Here is a 17,906-nt window from a genome sequence, read left to right as displayed (position 1 = left end):
TTCTAGAAGCATTTTTTATAGCGCACTTTCTGCCATTGGTGGGACCTCAGAGTGCTAGAAATGTCTCAGTGCCTTCCAAACTTGGTTGCTATGAGTTCCCCGCAGGCTTGGAGCCTGGCTTGCCGTCTGAGGGTCTGAGGGCGAGGGTCTGTAGAGATATATTCTTGTTTTGGTGAGCATGTCCTGCTGAGGTGCCTGTTTATCATCTTACTCTTTACTGGATGACACTCCAGAGCTTTTCCAACTTGCTCATGTATTTTATTATCCGTGTTGTTTTTCATACTGTGGCCGGCCATGCAGAAGTGGCATACGGCATTTGGTGGTAGTGGGTATCTGCGGGGGGGGGGGGGTTGGCAATCAACTAATGCCCTTTCTTGGCATCTGTAGGTGTGTAATATGAGGACTATGTGTTTATTTCAGTTGAAGGTTGTTGCATTTCTTGTCATGTTGGGGAAAGTCAATGTGATCCCGTGGTGACGCACAATTGTATGCCAGATCGGTGCTGTTGGTCGAATGTGAAATATAATGACTGAATTTATTGTTGGAACAGTGAGCAGTCATCAATCCCTTGAGGCATCTGGGCTCTTAACACTGATTTCACTGACAACAGAAGGTATTGCTTCAAAAAAGGTTTTAAAAGTGCATTTGTCGGTGTTTCCTGACAGAGAGAAGGGTGTTTTCTCTGATGTTGATAGGCAAAGAGTTCAAAGTTATATTTGCAGCATCAGTAAAAAAGTGTTTCGCTGCCGATGAGGTTGTGATTCTAGGTGCTTCGAGTCCTTTTCGACCACCAGAGATTGTGAGTTCTATTGATGGCACGATTGGTCCTTAACGAAAGAGCCTATAAATAAGGTAACCTAATCTGAAATTAATTATGGTTCTTAATGGACCCAATGAAAATCACAGACCTAAGACCGCCCGGGGAGGTCTCGTGGAAGGGGAGTGGGAGGGTGGTGCCGCCCCGCGACGGCATAAAGGTAGGAGTTTTTCTAAATTCATCTGAAGCTAATCATCATGTCTACTATATTCTGTTTGATGGTCTTGCTCTGCTCCCACAAATCATTCTGAGAATACTAATTTAATTTTGAATCTCCAATTTTAAATTCTTTCACATTTACAGTACATTTTAACATTTTCAATTGTATGTTAGCTTCTTTATTTATATACAATGTATTAATCTGTTAATATTATTTAATTTTCTAAGATGTGGCGGACCCCCTGCGGAGGCTCCACAGACCGCCAGGGGTCTCAGAGCCACAGCTTGGGAACTACTCCACCCACTGCAACAGCAGTTCTCAACCTTTTGACTTCTGGGGACCCCCAAAAAATCATAGCTGGAACCCGGAGACCTCGCCCCCCCCAATCATTATTGAAATCCGAGAACCCCCCGCCCCCCTCAGTCATGTTATGATATCGATGACCCTTAGTGGGTGCCTGGTGATTTCCAGTTGTATGGTTTATCTCTGCTGGGTTTGGTGGGTGCGCAGGGATTGGTTATAAATGGTACTGCTTGAAGGCTTGCACGTGGCACATTGTGGATGTGTGGGTTTGGGAACCTCTTCCTCGCCATCTATCTAGTAGGCGCGACCTGGCTTGGTTCTGTGTTCGTCATTCTGTGTAATGTGTCCATTGTAGGTTAGTGTGTGGTGTGCCGTGCCATGGTGTGTGGTGCTGGTTGAGAATGTTAATAATACATTAAATGGCACATGGGTGGTGAGTTTACTTGCTACCTTTACATGTGTGTATTGCGTGTGCAGCACGAATTAAAGAAGTGTACTGTCAATAGGCAACCTTTCCCTGGAGTATTAATTCAGGTACTAATACTTGGGGCTTACTTAGAGTTTAGCGGAAGAATACTCTGTCCCAGACGTGGCAGGTGTCCCGTCCGACATATCTCAAGTGCATTGAAGCCCGTGGCCCTTGTCGTGTGATGGACGGGGGAGCTGCCATATTTTGACGGAGCATCCCTCCCATAAACCCTAACAAAGGCCCTTAGTGGTTTTTAAATGCAGCTAAGAATGACTGAAAATTGAAGGGAATGCATTTACACATGATTGTGTCTGTCTGTAAGGGACATCTAAGTATACGATTGTATAGGATGTCCCTGGCCACGCCTTCTTCGTACTCCTGCTAACGCCCATGCGTGTAGTATAGTCTTAAAATGTTGTGTTTGTGAGTAAGCTGCACAGGTGACTAACTTACGTATCCATATTGCAGATACTTACACTGCTACTCACACCTCTGTGAACCATGATTCTATTTAGTCCACCATTACACACCCCAATTTTGCAGGTGTCAGTCAGACATACATCTATATTTAGACTTGCGCTTGGTTGATTTGTCTTTTCCTCACCCAGCGGTGTGGCAAACATGCCAGGGTTCCTGCTGCAAGTGAAAAAAGTGGCCAATGACTATAAGAATACAGGTTACTGTTGTACACTTACAACAAGGCGCCGCTGCCGCTGAACCTGTTGCGCAATGGGTAGCTACGTCTCTGCTTGCCTCGGATGCACTTTCCGTCCCTTCTTCCCACCTTCCTCTCCCTTACCCACAGGTGATGCAATTCAACCATTACCCACGTGGGCACCAGCTTCTGTGAATTACCCGTGGTAACCGGTTTAAGTCACCTGCAGCACAGATGATGCCACGCGCTGAGCAGGAGGGGCAGGGGAGTGATTGCAGGTGCTGCAGCTGGCAGGTGCCAACATCAGGGAATTAACCACACATCCAAGGAGCTGGCTGCTGGATTATTTATAGACCACTTGGGACTTGTATGTATAATGTGTACTTATGAGACATCGTAGTTAAAAAGCCTGATAGTGGGGCGCTTTTCAATAAAATGGATAAGTAGCAAAGAATCGTCCCTCATTGCTTTCTTTCAAGGTCATTCTGTCCTTCCGTTCACATTTGCAGTGCACAATCGTGCACAGTAGAAATGTACACAGTCTTTCCTCGAGGCAAAAGCGTTATTGTGGATCTGACTAGGAAGTGCATGGTTAGTTTATTAAACTTGCAAAATACGGCCTCCGTGTCGTGCCATAAAATTTAGATTTTTCACAGCATGCTGGGCAGAAAATCTGGATTTTATTAAGGACACGGAGGCTAATATTATCCCACCTCTTTTTTCTCAAACCCTCCCAGTTGACTGATTTTACGATGTTTACTTTTTTCTTTCAGAATAAATTCGTTCTGGATTTTGGTTATGGAGTTTGGATCTTCAAATTTATATGGTGGTTTATTTCTTCTGGACACCCTAGTCTGACACCTTTGACATCCTGTCAGTCAATCCCCTTGACCACAACTATCAGCAGACATTAATTATGTCTGTCTGACCAGAGCAGGGGTCAGGAATTGCTCAACAGCACTTTAAAGAAGGGAAAATATTCAAATTGTCTTGCCTTTCCGACCAGTTTACATGCCCATAGGACTCTCTTGCTTGAATAACTTCTTTTCATGTCCAGTTGTCCAGTTGTCCAGCTACAACTGGAATTGCGCAGATGCTAGCGAGTTGCACACTTGGCTTCCATCTTGCATTACTACATTGATTCCTGGTCTCTGCCTGGCTGCTCTGTGTTCCTCCGTGCACCCAAAGGTGGAAAGTGTCCATTGACGTCCCATTGTCTCAACCTCTCATGGTTGGTAGTGTGAACCGGCCTTGCCGGGCATTAACCCAGCTTTCCTCGCCTGTCTACAGATATCGTAGACTGGTGCATGGGAAGTAGCTTTTGTATTTGTGCAGGCTGCCATCTGAATTGTGTAGATTTTGTGACCCTTATGCCAGCGATAAGGACCTCCCTAGCTTGTCTGTAGTGTAAATCCGCCTCTGGTGACGTCCAGGGTGGGTTAACTAGTCTTGCCTTCCTCTTGACCCATCTCAGGCTCTGTCCTAGGTCATCCTCAGGTTTCTTCTGAGTCCACGATACACATTACACCAGACTTATAAACTAATCCAGAATCCCACCGCGCGGCGGCCGGCTTCAAGGTTTTGAAAAATGTCAGGCAAGACGAGGAGTAGTGGTGTTAAGCTGCGCCAGGAGGTCTGACCCATAAGGATGACAATCAGTGCATCCAGAAAGCATCTGTGGTAACTTCTGTTGCCATGCAGAAAGTTTGAGTCATGACTTCTGGGGCACATCCAGTTCTGATTTGCACACGTTTGTGTCTTTTCTGTGGTGGTACTACAGACAAACTAACATATGGAATGGAATGCTAGCAATCAGATGCTAGCAATTACAACTCCAGATGGTTAAAATGCTTTGGCTTTCGTCTGCTCCTCTTCACTTTTTTGTTTTTAACACCATGCATTCCCTCTTGCATTGCTCTTATTATTAGCACCTGATGCTACGCTCTAAGCTGGGATGTCTGCCTCGTGCCTCTCACCCATCACAGACGACCACAGATTGGATTTAGAGCCTGATGTACTAACATATTGGTCACAAAAAGGGGTTGCAAAGTACACACTGACTTTTTGTTACCTGTATTTTAATGTGCAAACCAATCTTTGTCTTAATAGTTCATTATTCAAAACAAGGAGTCACATGAGGTCACAGCACGACCTGCCTAATTACTATTCATGAGTTAGGTCGCAATTTGCACTTTCTCCTCCATTCATGGTTGGCTGCAATCACAGGGATGGTGGCGGGCAAGGGACAGCAGCCACCATACATGTCATTTTAAACTTTCATAACATTTCAAAATGGAAAACGTTTTTCATAAAGCAGCTCATTTTTCTTGAAAGAAATGGAGCTGCTTTTAAACATAAAAAAATCTCACATTTTGAAAAACTTCAGTGTGAGTTTCAGTGACCACAGCTTACCTTCCCCAAAGCTGCGACCCTGCTCCCGAAAGGGGAAGGGGCCCAAATGGTGTTCCTACCTCTTTGCAAATCAGTTACCACACTCAAACTGGTTACGTACCATGCCGACTTGAAATTTGGAAGGAATACCAGAAACACGACCCTTCTAAATTGCGATTCTGTGTGGATTTCTAAACTGATTTTGCAATTCAGAAAAAGGTTTCCGAATAGTAAAATTTAAATGGAACATAAAAAGGGATTTCAATGTCGTAAATCCTTTAATTTAACTATGTGCGGGGTATGTGACATCTATATCACTTAGTACGTATTTCCGTTCATCCCTAATTTATGGGTGGTGGAACCAGGAGACCTCAATTCTGATACTCGTATCACCAAATGTTCTTATCGCAGCAAATAACTTTAGGTCCTCAATTCTGATACTCATCCCCGAATCACCAAATGTTCTTATCGCAGCAAATAACTTTAGGTCCTCAATTCTGATACTTGCATCCCCGCATCACCAAATGTTCTTATCGCAGCAAATAACTTTATCTCCTCAATTCTGATACTCATCCCCGAATCACCAAATGTTCTTATCGCAGCCAATCACTTTATCTCCTTAATTCTGATACCCGCATCGCCATTTCACCAAATGTTCTTATAGCGGCGAATAACTTTATCTCCATGTACCTCAGTTCCTCAGATGGTAAACACGATCCAATTGCAAAGAGTCTAAATTGTTCAATAAAGAAATATTTAAAAAATGCATTTACATTTCTTATGGATCCAAACCAGAGACGGATACAGTGCCGTCAAATACACCTTCTGTTATAATGACCTAAGCATGAGCGTGAGATGAAAACTGTAGATCAGACAGGCGGTGATGGGATCCCGGACCAGCAAAGGTAGGCGTTGATGAGTTGACGATTGAGTAAATATGCTTAGGGAATATCGCAGCTTATTGTAATACTGTCAGGCGGGCTTCAGTGAGAAGTCTTCAGTGGATGAGTGTACAGTAATGGAGCGAGGGATCAGACAGTTTCTTTCACTTGAGATGACAAGATTACTGCTCGTTTAATTGGTTTTAATTTTAAATGAGCTCACTTTAGAAATGGAATATATATTGCTTGAAATGGAAGTGGGATCCCAATGACATGCGCAGTATCCACCCTGACTTCACATCTCACTTCTGTGCGATGCTGACTGTGTTTGATTTGTGTAGCTATGGGAATCCAAAGTTTACATTTGTTTTTGGATAGTGAAATAATATAGTCGTATGGGGGAAAGACACCTGCATTCAAAGTTCTTCTCTGATGTGATTCTCTAACCTGTCCACTTTGTTATGACTCTTAAAATCTTCTGATCTAATGTCACTCATCCAATCATCTTTGTCAACCTCCATCTCTCTTTTTTTTTCATCTGATGTGATTCTCCATATCTTTTCTTTTGAGTTTGTATACTTTATATTATCCCATCTGGTATTCATATTGAGTGTCTCCACTAAAGTTACTCCTTTGGGCTTTTTATCTGATTTCACTCTAAAAGCTCCTCCTTTTAAATAGTTATTTAAATGTCCTCTGATGATGTCTCTAAATGTTCTCTTGTTATTTCTCCCAAATTGTTTACTGCTTCCCACATGTTATTCCATTCCAGTGCATGAGTGTGTGTTTTACATATGAAAAACAAGGGGACAATCCATTTTCAAAGGACCAGGGATCAGCTAAACAATGTCCTTTTCTCTCGTTCATCTGTTTTACTCAGGTGTGTATTTGGCTGGTCAAATCTCCTAGTTGCTACTTAGATTTTCAACAGGATACTGTCTTTTTTTTTAGAAGAAGGCCCTTTGTTTATAACTAGGTATGAAGGAACTGGTTTGTCCACACCCATTGCTCTGCTAAGGAAGGGGAAAGCATTTGTTTTACTCACCCATGGAGATCAAATGAAACCTACATTTATGCAATCCTATTCAGTTAGTTTATCATCCTCAATGCACAAAAAAGTTATTATGTATGTTATAATTATGTTATTCATCCTGTTTCTAAAACAAATCAGTAATCCTAATGGCAATATCTAGTTTAAGAAAATAGCTAAAGTCAAGACACATTTAACAAAAGGTCACTGTGTATAGTCCAAAAATCTATCCTTTTATGAACATAAAAATACAATTCAAAATAACCTAACACGTACATCTATGTCCACAACAGCAACAATGTATCCCCTAGGTACAGTCATAGAAAGGCTTATAGGTCTTCAACATAGGTATACGCTACTTAAAGCAACATAGTGTGTGAGATTTTCAATATTTAGGACTATGTTGTTTCGGTTTTCCATCTCATTTTTGTTGGCCTTCATCAGGATCATATATTTACTGCTTTGAGGTATAATGGCATTTGTCAGTCTTATTGCTCACAGGGGTGATATCAGTACTTACATAGTCGGTGTGTCACATGTTCTATATTAACAAGACATGATCTATGAAAAGGGTTGAGTGTAATGAATGTGCGGCAATCTTCTGTGCAAATGAGAAAGTGATATGTATTTTGTTTTATTTCGGCTATATACCTCTGCTGTATCTCTTGAAGTGTACCATCATTCTTTCAGTTCACTTGGCACGATCAAAGGGCAACGATACACGCTCAAGTTAATACAGTCCTCATCATGCACTGCATTTAGGAAAATAAATAGCCATTTATTCTTCAATAACTGAAATAAATGAAAAAAATGGAGTTACAACAATGGTGAAAAAATTAAGTAAATCAACAAACAACACATTGAAACCTGTGAATGCGAAGAAATTGTCACATGCAAGGAAGAGTTCTGTCAGGACTATTCCAGTTCTGTTTTAGATGTAGTTCTATCTGCAGAGAAGCAAGATTCCCCTTTCTTGTTCACCTACATTGTTGTAATGGAATTGAAAATGATTACCCTGGTTCTGATCCATGTGCCAAGGCAAGATTCACCAAATATTTATGATCTGCTTGAACCATAATCCTGTATTATTTGTTTGTTTTGATGATGGATTGTGGAAAGCATTTAGCTCTTTTCAGTCGATAATTTGTAAAAAAGAAATAAGTGCCGGGGCTCTTGTCAGGAGGCAGCTTGCATCAGCCCATTTCTCCTGTTAGCGCCACCTAAACCAGAACCAACTACTAACCATGAAAGAGGGGTGAGGGTGTGGCGTAATGGGCAGAGCTGGTGTGGCGTAATGGCCAGAGCTGCTGACTTCGCAAATCACTAAGTCTCCCAGTGCCTACTATAAATGATTGATGAAAAGTGCTGATGTTGATGATTAAGTGCTGGTGCTGAGCACCAGAAACCATTAGCTCAAATTAAGCACCGGCTCTTTTCGTTGATCGGAGGTGGGAGCCACATAGTCAAAACTCCATTCGAGTTCTTGGCCACGACATTCCCTGGATGACCATGAAAGCATGTTGCCTCCAAGTTATAGCATTAACCTTTCTTTCCTGAGCTTGTAAACTCACAAATCTGCGCTTGCTAACCTCCTCCCAGCATCCTCTTTTGTCAGAGGGATTAGAGCTGCTCTTAGAGAGTTGTCCAGACCCACACAGATCTAGAGTGAGCTGGTTGAGAAGCTGAGATGGGTCAGCAAATTAGCCACTTTCTCCAGAGTTTTCTGTGCAATTTTTTGAACCTGACAAAGCCAATGCAGCCCTTCATCCTTTCGAGGTCAATAAAAGGTGTAACACTTAGTTAAATAAAGAGAGTGTATTACAAATGTGCAACTTTGTGTAGAACACTCTATATAGAAAACAAGATTCTGTTATTCTCAGAGGTTCCTCTGCTCCCCCGGGAGCCGGCAATGTATTCCTCCTGGCCACATCGCCTCATCCATCTTCAGTTTGGCTAGGAACAGCCTCACGCTTTCTTACACAGGCGGGCTAACATCCACCTCCTTCCTGTGATATCTATTTATTTAATTTAATTATCCCGGGGAAAGGAAGCGCAGGAATCCCTCTGGGTTTAGAAGTTATGCAAAACAGAATAAAAATTAAATTATGTCAGCCCAAGCTTGACACATTGATTTCAAGGCAGCCATCTTAGACTTGAATCGCTACCTAATATGCATAATGTATCCTTCCCAGAATGCATCTGCACTGGTAGTAAACCGGAATGAAAACACATCTCCTGTCATTCTCAACAGACTGATTTGGGGTAGGAAGAAAGAGGACCCATGAATAGTAATCCCACATCGGCTACCCTTTGTAGTCCATTACCAAGAGCTCTCACACTAGGATGGATGTACAAGTCGTGGGGTTATTTATTTTTCTCTTGTGTGTAATTTTTCATCCTTGCTTTCGCCCTTTGTCACTTTTTTCGGTCTTTCGCTTTCTTCTCCTTTGCTCCATTTGTGTTTTTCTTCTTTTTTACTCGCTCTGTTTATAAGTCTGTTGAGAAAAAATAAGTGCAGGTCCCCAAAAAAGAGTGCCTGTGGGCCCCACCTGCGGCTCAAATTAAGCTGTGAATGGGAAGTCCCTCCTAGGCTGCGCTTTTGTTATATCAAGGTAAGGGGGGCAACAAGACATATTTTTACAGTTGAAGGCCATTTGGTCATGTGCGTCCTTTTTGTAGGGCTGTGTCATTGTTTTGTCAAAGGTGATATTGGAATGTATCTGACTTTATGTAGAAACGGGTGTCAAATTTAGGGATGAATCGCCATGCAGACCAGGGATTTATTATATGGAATATCTCTGTGCAATTTCTGGTTGCCTGTAATAATCTAGAACTCCACCTCCTCGTCCCCCCCCAAAAAAAATCATGGTGTGTTCTAGCACTAGCAGATGAGATATGGAGACATAATTCGAGTGCATAAATAATCGATGATCAAGAGTGATCGTTATTAAAAATAGCATTTTGGAAGGTAGCAGTAATAAACTGTGTAGCCAATGTGGTTGTTGATAGTCTGTGTTGTTGTGTGTGCTAACTGGGTTAGTGATAGCCTTTGTTGCCTCCTGTGCTCTGCGTATTTAATGGTAGATTGCTTTATCTCCGTCCTTACCGTGGATAGTGTCAGCCTGTATGTCAACCGCTGTGGTTGTAGTTAGTGACGACATGCGTTTAATCCTCTGTTGCCTGTGGATATTGTTGGCCTGGGATGTGACTGTAGTTAGCGTTAGCCTGTGTGTCTGTCACTGCTGGCTGTAATTAGTGACAGTGTGTGTTTAATCCTGTGTTACCTGTGGTTATTTTTGACCAGGCTGTGCCCTTGGTTAGTATCACCCTGTGTGTCAGCTGCGGCTGGCTGTAGTTAGTGATGGCATTAGCTTAACCCTGTGTTGCCTGTGGTTAGTTTTGAACTGAGCCATGTCTGTGGTAGTGTTAGCCTGTGTGTCAGTCACTGCTGGCTGTAATTAGTGATGGCGTGTGTTTAATCCTGGGTTGCCTGTGGTTAGTATCACCCTGTGTGTTAGCTGCTGCTTGCTGTAGTTAGTGATGGCATTAGCTTAACCCTGTGTTGCCTGTGGTTAGTTTTGAACTGAGCCATGTCTGTGGTAGTGTTAGCCTGTGTGTCAGTCACTGTTGGCTGTAGTTAGTGATGGCATGTGCTTAATCTTATTTTGCCTCTGGTTACTGCTGACCAGGCTGTGCCTGTGGTTAGTTGATGTTGGCGCTAGTTAGTGACGGAGTTTCTCTAACCCTAACCAATATGAAAACTGACTTGCAGATAGCACTGGAGCACTGTCCTCACGCACAATACACTAGCATCTCCCCCTCACCGATAGGTGGGCTTACAGACCTGCCGGAGCACGATGTTCTAAAGATGTCAGATCAAAAAGAACCATAATTCTACTCGAGCTATCCTCCGCCTTCGATGCAATATTGGGTACTTAATAATGTGCGTAGCTGTCCCTTGTTCATATTCTTGCATGCTTCGAATCGGTTTCACGAATTTGGGAGGAACGATTAATCCTTAATTATAAAGGGGGTGGACGAAAAATGCTGATCCATTGGCGGAGTTCGCAGAGTTTTGCCCACTGTGCGCTCCGCTTGGAGTGTGGAGGTCCGGCAAAACTCAGCCATCTGCCATGTGACGGAAAATGTCAGCATGTGCAACTCCTCAATGTTAAGCTTGCGAGTGAGAATTTGTGTCCCCGAGCCAGCGAGATTTCTCAAGACTGGCTGTTGTGGTAGGTCACTACCATTCGTGTTGAGTACACTCTTGCTCATGTAGGAAATCTACTCGAGCAGCAGAACCAAGCAACCCCCTCTGGCGCGCTGCGAAGTGCCGCTTGCGTAGATTTTACAGCATGGAACAAGCTCCCAGTGCTAAAAATCAGCGTGAGCAGCGCCACGTGCCAAAATTCCGCTACTCGCAAATCTCCACGGAATATTGCCGAGATTATAGGTTGGTCCGCAGAATTCCACAGAGTGAAACTCTGCGGGTTCCGCCCACCCCTAGAATTATATGCTGTCAATCATTGTTGTGTTGGTGAGGACACAACACGCTAGGCTGCTATTCACACACAAGATCCACTGCTCCAGACAGGCCCTCCAGTGTGTACACAACACACTCATTGCATACCCAAAGTAACACACCGCAATGTTGAGACGACCAGAGCCGTGCGACACTACACAATCGAGACAGTTTACAGCAGTGTCTTGGCATGAGTCGCAGCATGTGCTATCTGTGGTTACAGTGACATCTTAAGGATTTTAGGGGCCCTGCGCCAAAAGTAATTTGGGGGCCCCCGTTCGGAATAGCTATGACTTTATGATTCAATGTCAGCTCTTTCATGCCCTCTTTGGCCAGGTCACTGACCCTGCACAGACATACTGGTCCTAATTCTAAATGTGTTTACATCTGAAATTCAGGAGCAGTAACATGTGTTTTCAATATTATAATACAAGAGCAGCTCACTAATATTATTGCAAATACTATTTTTGACCCCACCCATTTTTCAAATGTGAGGTACTGTTTTCATCTAAAAGAAACTTTGTTTATGTATTTTGCATGGTGTTGAAAAACAAACATTCTTCTGCAAAATGTCTTATAAACTCCCACACATCACCCACATTAAAAATAAATTAAAGGAAAAAGTTATTTGAAACAATCTGGTCAAGAATTATTCAAGGTCTTCAGACTAAGACTTTCTGCAGAACAGAGCTGGTTCAGTAAAGAGGGGGCCCCTGAAAGGCTGGGGCCCTGGGCCACTGCCCACTTTGCCCATCCCTTAAAACGTCTCTGTGTGGTTAGTGATCGCCCATGCTGTGTGTCTGGTTATTGTTAGCCTGTGTTGCAGCCTTGGCTGTCTGTAGTTAGTGGTATGTTGTGTGACAACACACAATCGAGGCAGTTCAGAGCAGTGTGACAATATAACACACAATCATGGCAGTTCAGTGCCGCATGACAGCACACAATGGAGACATCCGAGAATTGTGTGGCAATGTGAGCACACAGTGCCCAGAAGCCCAACTAATGAAAGATGCGAGCTATAAAACGCTAATATCATGTCATGCATCCAATGTCATAACCCAGACACTGATCTGAAACATTAGCTGTTTGTATGTTGTGTGTGTTTTAGTTAAAGCTCTTCAGGTATTCAAAAGCTTAAGTTTAGTAGCATAGCAATTGTGCCAAGGGCCCTCATACAGCAATAATGACAACACGCCGCGCTGTCAAGTAGGCGCTATATAGAGCCTACGAACCGTAGCTGGAAGGAGCTTAATTCATCGCATCATGAAGATACATAATGCAACAGACCGGCGAGGCCTGGGGTGGGGGCGAGGGGGTGAAGTGGAGGCGAGGCAGATGGCGCCCGAAGGCCCGGCCTGGTAAAAGGGCGCTGTACCTTTAAAAGAGGCCGAATCTGCGCTTTGTTTAAGGCGGTGGGGTTGTTTCCAGCGGGCAGGCTGCGCTGGAGTGCTGTACACGGAGGCCAGAAGGGACCAAGGCTGCCTGCCGGCCCGCAGCCAGCTACCCCCGGACCCGGGCCCTCGCCTTACAAGGAGGAGAGGCGGCCGGCCGAGCAGGCCTCCGCCGCGGCTGCCGCTGACAACAGCGCGCACAAGGCGCCTCTGTCTGCGGCCTCGGAGGGTGGCTGGCGGAAGAACCCCGGCATGGCGAGGAAACAGGGTCGGTGCCCATCCGTGCCCACCGCCCGGGGAGGTAAGAGATGGGGTGTGGATGTAAGGGGGTCGCGCATTCTGTGCATGCTCACGGGTAGCAAAGCCACCGCTTTGTACCACCCATGTCCAATATAGCTTTCATGGAAAAGCCCGTTCTCACTGTTCATTTTACTGTTATAATACCCAATCTGTTTCTGCTCAGGAAATGTACAATACTGTACCTACACGCAGGCATCAAGGGGTATGACCCCCGTGCCGACACTGTTCGCCACTCAGCTCGTTTGAAACCATGGGTCTTTGGGAATAACGAGACATAACACACACCCTATTGGGATGCAATGGGGCTTTATGAAATATGGACCACAGTTGTTTCCCCTTATAAGGTCTCCCAACACACTCCTCGGTGTTTACAATGGGTTACAATCCATGCTATCAATGTAACTGAGCTAATACAAAAACAGATTCGCTTTTAATTACATGAAATTGTGACATTTCCTTTTTTTGCTGTCTCATATTTAGTGCTATTTTGAATGTATTGTTAGTTTTTTGTTTTACATTTTATTTCTTCATTGCTAAGTATGCCTTTTGTTCTAACAGCACAGTTTGTTATGCTCGGTACATAATTAACGGGAGGAGCTCATATGAGTCAACTAGTAAATTTGCAGCCACTCTCAAATAACCATCGTGCTGTAGACAAAGTCAGTAGTCTGTTGTCCCCTAATATTTCAGTGTTATCAGTACTTGCTCATTATCGACATCAGAAGGATGAACGTTAATGTTTACTTGTCTGGATTCAAGCTCACGACCGGTTTCGGTGTCGTATTGCCCAGCATTTCATTCAGAGGTTCTGCGGATATCATTAGTATGATCATCCGGGTGTATAAAGCATGTGGCTGCCCCAAGGGGGCTTCTCCAGGCTATTATAAACAGCTGGGGCTTAAAGTTAGAGATGAAAAAAACCACGTTTTAAAAAGTTTTTTACACTTATCAAAAGAATTGCAATGTCAAGCGTGACAGGCAGGGAATTCCAGAGTTTTGGGCAAAAGTAAGCAAAGGAGCGACCACCTTGCCTCACTTTATGAGTTCTAAGGCACAACCGCATAATTCAAATTGGTGGATCGGCGAGCCCAATTAGGAAGATATGGCAACGCCAATGACCTAAGATATAGGTCCAGAATTCGATAAAGCTTTAATTGTACATGTAGCATGATGACATCAGTACCACGAGGCCGAAGGCTAAGTGATTTGTAAATGTCAACAAGTCCTAAGCTAGCAGCCTAGCAGCATGTGACCCACCGTCATTATGTATTTATTATATTTTATTTTTGTTTTCAGAGTCCCTAGTTTGAAAAAAGCTTTTCCTCTACAAGCCGCAATTAACAATGTGCACTGGTTAGAGCAGGCATGTTTACGATTTGTTTATTTTTTATGAATCATTTGATAACTTAAATGACAATGGTGAGGGGCAGTGGATTCATGCAATTCTGTGGCTGCAACATTTACCATATATGCATTTCCCAATTTACCACAAAATTCGCATAATATGAAAAAGGTAAAGAACTGTAGATAGGCTTTTGGGCTGTCACTATGATGAGGAAACCCATATTTCACACAGTTCACTCTGAAATATAGGCTTTTATACCACTGCATTGTGTGCAAAGAAATCATCCACACGGTATACATTCATTCTATCTATCTATCTATACACACACACACACACATTCTCTCACCACTTACATTTTGCTTGTGAAGCCTCTTGGCTTATACTCGACTGTAGGAATTGCACATTAATGACCTCAGTAATGTTCAGTGCTGCAGCCAATGTTGTTAAATGAAACATTTGTGCTTCTGAGGTCGGGTCCGTTCTCTGCACAGAGGCCGTGCATTTTTGCTTTTAAGTTTGCTTTTAAGTGACATTTTGAAGTAATTTTTTCACTATAAGACATAAAGACAATTTTAATTAAAAAAGTCTGTGGATATTCTTACAAATGTTGTCTAATGTGAAAACAACCCCCCTGGGGGCATCGCAGAACACAACAGGCAAATGCAGAAGGCATGAACTCGAGCACAGGACTGCGTGCCAGGAGAGGTCAGAAATGCACGGCGATAGGAAACAACAGAGCTGGCACCTTCGGCTCGATTTCACAGAGGGGCTTTTCTCCCGACCACGTGCCCCCCTCTCCCCTGGCCCGAGCGCCTCGGCTTAATTACTCGCAGGCCTATGAATGAATCCCGCCTGACGGCTGCGGAAGTGATGTGGACAGATGTTGGCAGGCCCCGGCTCTGCGAACATGATTTCCTCCGGCTCAGGATCCCGCCCGCGCCGTGGCTTAAATATCTGGAACAACTGTCAGAAAGTAGGCCATGTGGACGGGCGGTCAATGGAAGCGCGAGCCGCGCCGTGTACCCAGGAGCTGCGCGCGCGCGTCCCCGGGAACAGCGCGCGCGCGGTGTCCCCGGGAGCTGCGCGTACCCGCGCACGCGCAGTGGCGTATGTCCCGCGCAGTGACGTGCGCTACCGAACGGCGGCGGCGAAGGCTCCCATTGAAGGGCTGACCCGCGCGCACAGCATATGTCTCTTATGAGACAGCTGAGGCCTTTGTCGCCGTCCTCCAATGGGAGCCTCCAGGGACCGGCCACGTCACCTGAAATGGAATCATGTCTTTGTCCGACGCCCCCCCCTCGGTCACGCCGTCGTTCCTCCAATTTCATGGCATGATTTCATTTCTTCTAACATGCCACCTAATAAAGCAGGCCGGTGGGTGTCACCCCACGCCGCGCGGCTCTCTAAGCACCCGTCGGTTTTGCTCCGTGACTTTTTGAGCCCTGGCAGATGTATTTTTGTTTAACATTTCCTCAGTGGCTCCAGTGAATGGGTCCCAGCTATTCTTAGCACATTGGTTCTGGGAATGTTTGTGACTCGTCCTGTTTCACGCATCAGAGACAGAGTGCGCGTGATCTGAAGGTCTGGGAATAAAAGCACAAATTATGTTCATTGTATAATGAAGTGCCAGTCGAGCAAGGAGTAGGGCTGAAAGTGCAGATGGCTCTGTCTGATCAAAAAAGAAAAACTATCTACCCCTCAATCCTTGGTTACCTAAAAGAACCATGAGTCCCTACAAGGCCCTATGAGTGTTTAGTGTCAGGGACTTGTGGATGCCCTCAGGGCTTGGACCATGGCACACTTGAGCACGTGAGTGTGCGTTGCCCTCCCTGCCACTGTTAGCGTGGTCTACGTAACCAAGACACATGAGTGTGTGTTGATCCCCTGCCACTGAAAGCTGCTAGCTCGAGTACTTGTGTGAGTGCTCCTGTGAGTGTGCCCTGAGCTCTCAGCTCCTGTGAGTGTGCCTCTCAGCTCCTGTGAGTGTGCCCTGGGCTCTCAGCTCCTGTGAGTGTGCCTCTCAGCTCCAGTGTGTCCTGAGCAGTCAGCTCGTGTGTCCTGAGCAGTCAGCTCGTGTGTCCTGAGCAGTCAGCTCCAGTGTGTCCTGAGCAGTCAGCTTCAGTGTGTCCTGAGCAGTCAGCTCCAGTGTGTCCTGAGCAGTCAGCTTCAGTGTGTCCTGAGCAGTCAGCTTCAGTGTGTCCTGAGCAGTCAGCTTCAGTGTGTCCTGAGCAGTCAGCTCCAGTGTGTCCTGAGCAGTCAGCTCGTGTGTCCTGAGCAGTCAGCTCCAGTGTGTCCTGAGCAGTCAGCTCCAGTGTGTCCTGAGCAGTCAGCTCCAGTGTGTCCTGAGCAGTCAGCTTCAGTGTGTCCTGAGCAGTCAGCTCCAGTGTGTCCTGAGCAGTCAGCTTCAGTGTGTCCTGAGCAGTCAGCTCGTGTGTCCTGAGGAATATATGATGATACAACGAATTCTGTTGCAACGCATGCCTTTACCACGCATGCGTTACAACGGAATTCGTTTACCACGGATAAACTTTTCCTCGAATAATTGCGTGGTGACGTCATACGTCGTTAAGAGAAAACGGCATTTTTTCCGATTTCTCTTAAACGACGCTGACGCCGACGTGACTTATGGTGAGTTGTTTTATTTGGGGGGGAGACCCCCCCAAGCCCCCCTTTTTTTCTTTTTACCTTTACCACATATGCCTTTACTACAAACATCGTAGTAAAGGTATGCGTGGTAAAGGCATTAGTTGTAACCACGCATGCGTTGTACTGCATGCGTGGTTAAAGATTTCGGGGAAACGGCTTCGTTGTAAAGGCTGTTTCCCGTCCTGAGCAGTCAGCTCGTGTGTCCTGAGCAGTCAGCTTCAGTGTGTCCTGAGCAGTCAGCTCGTGTGTCCTGAGCAGTCAGCTCCAGTGTGTTCTCAGCTCTCCTCTCCAGTGTGTTGTCTCTCTCAGCCGCTTCAGATCCCTGCTGCAATCATGATGCCCTGAGCTCCCAGCACTGATGTGACACTGTGTGCTGTGGCACACTTGTAGAATATTGTGCCGTGAGGTCGAGACGTTTTAAGCCATGGACAAAGTGTACAATTGCCCAAGGCCCCCACTATCCTAGAGGCTCCTGGGAAAATTAACTCTTGATCATTTGTCCTTCTGTTTTTTCCTCTATCTCAGCCCTTAACATATATTTCAATATTGTTTGGAATCAAGGGACTTCAATTAGAAGAATATTGGTAATGTGCCACTCAAAAATAGTATTGCCTTAGGTCCCCAAAATCCTTAGGAAGACACTGCTTTGAGGTGAGAACCAGAGAGTGCAGGAGCTGAGACAGACTCGCAGTGGCCAGGGCAGGGCAAGATACACTGACGCCCCCCGTGAGGGGGTTCGGGCCAACGGAATACTCTCTGATCCTTTATGAGTGGAGTGTACAAGTCTCACACTCGTTCCATCGTTTTGGGGTACTCCAAGGGAGTGTATACAAAAATTGAGGGAGGGTGATCCAATTGGATCAGAAAGGCAAAAGTACCACTCAAGGGGAGTGGAAGGTCCAGCCGCAGTCCGTGCCCTACGAAAGTGTTTATCAAAGAAGATGGACAAGGCTGTTCCTAGAAAGGGTTTGTGTGCTGTTCACAAGGAAGAGGGAG

The 17,906-nt window shown here is 45.0% G+C and overlaps 1 protein-coding gene across 12 annotated transcripts in view; it reads left to right on the top strand.

Moving 5' to 3' along the window:
• DAB2IP (DAB2 interacting protein) overlaps nucleotides 1–17,906 on the top strand; it is a 1,475,985-nt gene that overhangs the window by 995,386 nt on the left and 462,693 nt on the right. Inside the window, exon 1 of one of the 12 annotated variants that reach the window (XM_078641859.1) lies at nucleotides 12,758–12,920. The exons of the other annotated variants lie outside the window; for them this stretch is intronic. The gene's annotated coding sequence lies outside the window, so the exon portion shown is untranslated. Of the gene's footprint in view, nucleotides 1–12,757; nucleotides 12,921–17,906 lie in introns of those variants that run through there. 12 annotated transcript variants of the gene reach the window in all.

Source organism: Lissotriton helveticus, chromosome 5_1 (assembly GCF_964261635.1).
Source record: "Lissotriton helveticus chromosome 5_1, aLisHel1.1, whole genome shotgun sequence".
In the NCBI taxonomy this organism is placed as follows: domain Eukaryota; kingdom Metazoa; phylum Chordata; class Amphibia; order Caudata; family Salamandridae; genus Lissotriton; species Lissotriton helveticus.
This window is presented reverse-complemented; position numbering and strand designations above follow the sequence as displayed.